Here is a 5,000-nt window from a genome sequence, read left to right as displayed (position 1 = left end):
TGTGTGTGTGTGTGGGCAGCTGCTTTTACTGTTACTTACGTTCAACTGGAGCCTGCTGGTAGAGCCGACGCCGAAGTGTGAAACCAATATGCAGGCCACTACGCGATATTCTGCGCGGAATGACGGACGTAATGCTGCATGCAAAATTTAGTCGCACGAGCTTCTAACCGCTTCGCTATCACGCCCGCCCGCATACAGCTCAATGACAACTCGTCGATAAAGTGGCACATTGTGGGCTGCAACGCACGCATAATGCGCTCCCCCTCTTTCTTGTTTTTGTGAGCGAGCATGACTTACTTGTACGCACGCATGCAGCGAACAACCACAAACGGAGTAATCGACGTGTGCGTGTATTGTTCGCGGAAAGACTGCCGCGTACGTGATGGAGCAATACATTCACTGGGCGAATGCACATAGCACGATACAGGTGCAGTCGGAAACACAGCATCCTTGCCATCGGCCATACCATGCTGAATACGCCGGTTCTCGTCCGATCCCCGAAGCTAAGCAGCATTGGGCTCGGTCAGTACTTGGGAGGGAGACCACCTGGGAACACCGAGTGGTGCAGGTCTTTCTGTGACGTTTTTTTTTGTGTGTGTGTGTGGGCAGCTGCTTTTACTGTTACTTACGTTCAACTGGAGCCTGCTGGTAGAGCCGACGCCGAAGTGTGAAACCAATATGAAGGCCACTACGCGATATTCTGCGCGGAATGACGGACGTAATGCTGCATGCAAAATTTAGTCGCACGAGCTTCTAACCGCTTCGCTATCACGCCCGCCCGCATACAGCTCAATGACAACTCGTCGATAAAGTGGCACATTGTGGGCTGCAACGCACGCATGCAGCGAACAACCACAAACGGAGTAATCGACGTGTGCGTGTATTGTTCGCGGAAAGACTGCCGCGTACGTGATGGAGCAATACATTCACTGGGCGAATGCACATAGCACGATACAGGTGCAGTCGGAAACACAGCATCCTTGCCATCGGCCATACCATCTGAATACGCCGGTTCTCGTCCGATCCCCGAAGCTAAGCAGCATTGGGCTCGGTCAGTACTTGGGAGGGAGACCACCTGGGAACACCGAGTGCTGATGGCACCCTTCTTTTTGCTTTTTTTTATAATTCCGTGTTTCTGTGACGTTTTTTTTTTTTTTGTGTGTGTGTGTGTGTGTGTGTGTGGGCAGCTGCTTTTACTGTTACTTACGTTCAACTGGAGCCTGCTGGTAGAGCCGACGCCGAAGTGTGAAACCAATATGCAGGCCACTACGCGATATTCTGCGCGGAATGACGGACGTAATGCTGCATGCAAAATTTAGTCGCACGAGCTTCTAACCGCTTCGCTATCACGCCCGCCCGCATACAGCTCAATGACAACTCGTCGATAAAGTGGCACATTGTGGGCTGCAACGCACGCATAATGCGCTCCCCCTCTTTCTTGTTTTTGTGAGCGAGCATGACTTACTTGCACGCACGCATGCAGCGAACAACCACAAACGGAGTAATCGACGTGTGCGTGTATTGTTCGCGGAAAGACTGCCGCGTACGTGATGGAGCAATACATTCACTGGGCGAATGCACATAGCACGATACAGGTGCAGTCGGAAACACAGCATCCTTGCCATCGGCCATACCATGCTGAATACGCCGGTTCTCGTCCGATCCCCGAAGCTAAGCAGCATTGGGCTCGGTCAGTACTTGGGAGGGAGACCACCTGGGAACACCGAGTGGTGCAGGTCTTTCTGTGACGTTTTTTTGTGTGTGTGTGTGTGGGCAGCTGCTTTTACTGTTACTTACGTTCAACTGGAGCCTGCTGGTAGAGCCGACGCCGAAGTGTGAAACCAATATGAAGGCCACTACGCGATATTCTGCGCGGAATGACGGACGTAATGCTGCATGCAAAATTTAGTCGCACGAGGTTCTAACCGCTTCGCTATCACGCCCGCCCGCATACAGCTCAATGACAACTCGTCGATAAAGTGGCACATTGTGGGCTGCAACGCACGCATAATGCGCTCCCCCTCTTTCTTGTTTTTGTGAGCGAGCATGACTTACTTGCACGCACGCATGCAGCGAACAACCACAAACGGAGAAATCGACGTGTGCGTGTATTGTTCGCGGAAAGACTGCCGCGTACGTGATGGAGCAATACATTCACTGGGCGAATGCACATAGCACGATACAGGTGCAGTCGGAAACACAGCATCCTTGCCATCGGCCATACCATCTGAATACGCCGGTTCTCGTCCGATCCCCGAAGCTAAGCAGCATTGGGCTCGGTCAGTACTTGGGAGGGAGACCACCTGGGAACACCGAGTGCTGATGGCACCCTTCTTTTTGCTTTTTTTTATAATTCCGTGTTTCTGTGACGTTTTTTTTTGTGTGTGTGTGTGTGTGTGTGTGTGGGCAGCTGCTTTTACTGTTACTTACGTTCAACTGGAGCCTGCTGGTAGAGCCGACGCCGAAGTGTGAAACCAATATGCAGGCCACTACGCGATATTCTGCGCGGAATGACGGACGTAATGCTGCATGCAAAATTTAGTCGCACGAGCTTCTAACCGCTTCGCTATCACGCCCGCCCGCATACAGCTCAATGACAACTCGTCGATAAAGTGGCACATTGTGGGCTGCAACGCACGCATAATGCGCTCCCCCTCTTTCTTGTTTTTGTGAGCGAGCATGACTTACTTGCACGCACGCATGCAGCGAACAACCACAAACGGAGTAATCGACGTGTGCGTGTATTGTTCGCGGAAAGACTGCCGCGTACGTGATGGAGCAATACATTCACTGGGCGAATGCACATAGCACGATACAGGTGCAGTCGGAAACACAGCATCCTTGCCATCGGCCATACCATGCTGAATACGCCGGTTCTCGTCCGATCCCCGAAGCTAAGCAGCATTGGGCTCGGTCAGTACTTGGGAGGGAGACCACCTGGGAACACCGAGTGCTGATGGCACCCTTCTTTTTGCTTTTTTTTATTATTCCGTGTTTCTGTGACGTTTTTTTTTTTGTGTGTGTGTGTGTGGGCAGCTGCTTTTACTGTTACTTACGTTCAACTGGAGCCTGCTGGTAGAGCCGACGCCGAAGTGTGAAACCAATATGCAGGCCACTACGCGATATTCTGCGCGGAATGACGGACGTAATGCTGCATGCAAAATTTAGTCGCACGAGCTTCTAACCGCTTCGCTATCACGCCCACCCGCATACAGCTCAATGACAACTCGTCGATAAAGTGGCACATTGTGGGCTGCAACGCACGCATAATGCGCTCCCCCTCTTTCTTGTTTTTGTGAGCGAGCATGACTTACTTGCACGCACGCATGCAGCGAACATCCACAAACGGAGTAATCGACGTGTGCGTGTATTGTTCGCGGAAAGACTGCCGCGTACGTGATGGAGCAATACATTCACTGGGCGAATGCACATAGCACGATACAGGTGCAGTCGGAAACACAGCATCTTTGCCATCGGCCATACCATGCTGAATACGCCGGTTCTCGTCCGATCCCCGAAGCTAAGCAGCATTGGGCTCGGTCAGTACTTGGGAGGGAGACCACCTGGGAACACCGAGTGGTGCAGGTCTTTCTGTGACGTTTTTTTTTTGTGTGTGTGTGTGGGCAGCTGCTTTTACTGTTACTTACGTTCAACTGGACCCTGCTGGTAGAGCCGACGCCGAAGTGTGAAACCAATATGAAGGCCACTACGCGATATTCTGCGCGGAATGACGGACGTAATGCTGCATGCAAAATTTAGTCGCACGAGCTTCTAACCGCTTCGCTATCACGCCCGCCCGCATACAGCTCAATGACAACTCGTCGATAAAGTGGCACATTGTGGGCTGCAACGCAAGCATAATGCGCTCCCCCTCTTTCTTGTTTTTGTGAGCGAGCATGACTTACTTGCACGCACGCATGCAGCGAACAACCACAAACGGAGAAATCGACGTGTGCGTGTATTGTTCGCGGAAAGACTGCCGCGTACGTGATGGAGCAATACATTCACTGGGCGAATGCACATAGCACGATACAGGTGCAGTCGGAAACACAGCATCCTTGCCATCGGCCATACCATCTGAATACGCCGGTTCTCGTCCGATCCCCGAAGCTAAGCAGCATTGGGCTCGGTCAGTACTTGGGAGGGAGACCACCTGGGAACACCGAGTGCTGATGGCACCCTTCTTTTTGCTTTTTTTTATAATTCCGTGTTTCTGTGACGTTTTTTATTTTGTGTGTGTGTGTGTGTGTGTGTGTGTGGGCAGCTGCTTTTACTGTTACTTACGTTCAACTGGAGCCTGCTGGTAGAGCCGATGCCGAAGTGTGAAACCAATATGCAGGCCACTACGCGATATTCTGCGCGGAATGACGGACGTAATGCTGCATGCAAAATTTAGTCGCACGAGCTTCTAACCGCTTCGCTATCACGCCCGCCCGCATACAGCTCAATGACAACTCGTCGATAAAGTGGCACATTGTGGGCTGCAACGCACGCATAATGCGCTCCCCCTCTTTCTTGTTTTTGTGAGCGAGCATGACTTACTTGCACGCACGCATGCAGCGAACAACCACAAACGGAGTAATCGACGTGTGCGTGTATTGTTCGCGGAAAGACTGCCGCGTACGTGATGGAGCAATACATTCACTGGGCGAATGCACATAGCACGATACAGGTGCAGTCGGAAACACAGCATCCTTGCCATCGGCCATACCATGCTGAATACGCCGGTTCTCGTCCGATCCCCGAAGCTAAGCAGCATTGGGCTCGGTCAGTACTTGGGAGGGAGACCACCTGGGAACACCGAGTGCTGATGGCACCCTTCTTTTTGCTTTTTTTTATTATTCCGTGTTTCTGTGACGTTTTTTTTTTGTGTGTGTGTGTGTGTGGGCAGCTGCTTTTACTGTTACTTACGTTCAACTGGAGCCTGCTGGTAGAGCCGACGCCGAAGTGTGAAACCAATATGCAGGCCACTACGCGATATTCTGCGCGGAATGACGGAC

General features: G+C 51.8%; 2 non-coding genes and 6 pseudogenes across 2 annotated transcripts; all 8 read left to right on the top strand.

Moving 5' to 3' along the window:
- Positions 1-452: 452 nt before the first annotated feature.
- Positions 453-571, top strand: LOC139058289 (5S ribosomal RNA; annotated as a pseudogene).
- A 411-nt stretch (positions 572-982) lies between these two features.
- On the top strand, positions 983-1,100 carry LOC139058273 (5S ribosomal RNA; annotated as a pseudogene).
- A 520-nt stretch (positions 1,101-1,620) lies between these two features.
- LOC139058288 (5S ribosomal RNA) lies at positions 1,621-1,739 on the top strand (annotated as a pseudogene).
- A 471-nt stretch (positions 1,740-2,210) lies between these two features.
- LOC139058271 (5S ribosomal RNA) lies at positions 2,211-2,328 on the top strand (annotated as a pseudogene).
- A 515-nt stretch (positions 2,329-2,843) lies between these two features.
- Positions 2,844-2,962, top strand: LOC139058366 (5S ribosomal RNA). The gene has a single exon (XR_011513351.1). It is a non-coding gene; the product is annotated as a 5S ribosomal RNA (ribosomal RNA).
- Positions 2,963-3,469: 507 nt separating this feature from the next.
- LOC139058287 (5S ribosomal RNA) lies at positions 3,470-3,588 on the top strand (annotated as a pseudogene).
- Positions 3,589-4,060: 472 nt separating this feature from the next.
- LOC139058270 (5S ribosomal RNA) lies at positions 4,061-4,178 on the top strand (annotated as a pseudogene).
- Positions 4,179-4,697: 519 nt separating this feature from the next.
- LOC139058364 (5S ribosomal RNA) lies at positions 4,698-4,816 on the top strand. The gene has a single exon (XR_011513349.1). It is a non-coding gene; the product is annotated as a 5S ribosomal RNA (ribosomal RNA).
- The last annotated feature ends 184 nt before the right edge of the window (positions 4,817-5,000 follow it).

This window comes from Dermacentor albipictus, chromosome 3 (assembly GCF_038994185.2).
Source record: "Dermacentor albipictus isolate Rhodes 1998 colony chromosome 3, USDA_Dalb.pri_finalv2, whole genome shotgun sequence".
NCBI lineage: Eukaryota > Metazoa > Arthropoda > Arachnida > Ixodida > Ixodidae > Dermacentor > Dermacentor albipictus.
Note: the sequence above shows the minus strand (reverse complement) of the source record. Positions and strands in the feature narration are given on the sequence as shown.